The 1,336-nt window shown below is 35.3% G+C and overlaps 1 long non-coding RNA gene across 1 annotated transcript; it reads left to right on the top strand.

The window, feature by feature from the left end:
• The first annotated feature begins 941 nt into the window (after nt 1-941).
• On the top strand, nt 942-1,336 carry LOC112468757. Its single transcript, XR_003042432.1, has 3 exons — nt 942-1,078; nt 1,150-1,201; nt 1,293-1,336. It is a non-coding gene; the product is annotated as an uncharacterized LOC112468757 (long non-coding RNA).

Here is a 1,336-nt window from a genome sequence, read left to right on the forward strand (position 1 = left end):
GCGTAAAAGTATTTTGATTAATTTTGACAGCGGCAATTATTTTATTACATACATATTACATATATGTATCTAATTGTACATAAAATGAGCTTCAAAATGAATAAAAGTTTAATAAAAAATTCTTTATATAAATTGTTTTTTTAATTTGAAGTAAATTTACATATACTGTATCAAATAATATATGAATATTTTGATTTTAATTTTTTTCAGTCAAATCCGTCTACGCGTCCTTTCGTTTTTCAATTTAAAACACGTGTGGTGTCCCTCATTTCGAAACGCATGAGATACTTAAGTATATCCTGCGTTCCGTAAGGGCCCATTGCAGACACACACTTCTGCACTGTGCGTCTGCACAACGCATAATGCGTAAGCATAAGAAAATTGATTGGTTCATACACATGTGCATAAGGAAATAGACCAATCAAGCATCGTCTACAATGGCCGTAAGAGTAGATGTAAGACGTAAGGAGTAAGCTATTGACTAATGGGATTTTTACAATTCAAGAATAATCGACTGTGGTTGGTCAATAGCTTACTCCTTACGTCTTACATCTACTCTTACGGCCATTGTAGACGATGCTTCAGTTTTCTTATGCTTACGTATTATGCGTTGTGCAGAAGTGTGTGCTCCCCGTTTTAGTCCCGGTCTACAATAGGTGTTTTAAGCCCTAAGCCTTAAGAAATTGACCAATCACAGTTAATTATTCTCCTCAAATTCAACTATGAGCAGGGAGCACAGACTTTTGCATAACACATAATGCGTAAACATAAGAAAATTGATCGGTCCATATACATGTGCATGAGGAAATAGACCAATCAATTTTCTTATGCTTGCACATTATGCGTTATGCAAAAGTCTGTGTTCTCCACTTTATTACAGAAAATGCGCGCATATGCGCGTTAGGGAACGTGGCCCAGCTGTATGTACGTGACATGTGACATTCTCACTACTTTTGAAAGATTCACATTTATTGTGATACTTGAAGTCAGGATCTATATTAATTTATTTACAATGTCTGAGATAACTGTACGAAAAGCTAGACGTGAGGACTGTGAAGCCATTAGAGCACTCATACAGGTATATATAATTTTGTCGATAAACTGATGCGAAGGTTAAACAATTAATACATGAAGAACATCATTTTGCAGGAATTGGCGGACTTCGAGAAGATGCCTGACGGTCCGCAAAATGATTCTAAAGGTGAGATTTATGGATATATACTTGTGTATATTACACTATGAAGTATCTCCAAAATAATGTCTTATGAGAAAAAAAATGTTTACGTTTACAGCCTTAGAAAGAGATGGCTTCGACGGGCAGCCATTATATTTGTGT

The sequence above is a fragment of the Temnothorax curvispinosus genome, unplaced genomic scaffold (genome assembly GCF_003070985.1).
Source record: "Temnothorax curvispinosus isolate PA1 unplaced genomic scaffold, ASM307098v1 QBEX01001957.1, whole genome shotgun sequence".
Classification (NCBI taxonomy): domain Eukaryota; kingdom Metazoa; phylum Arthropoda; class Insecta; order Hymenoptera; family Formicidae; genus Temnothorax; species Temnothorax curvispinosus.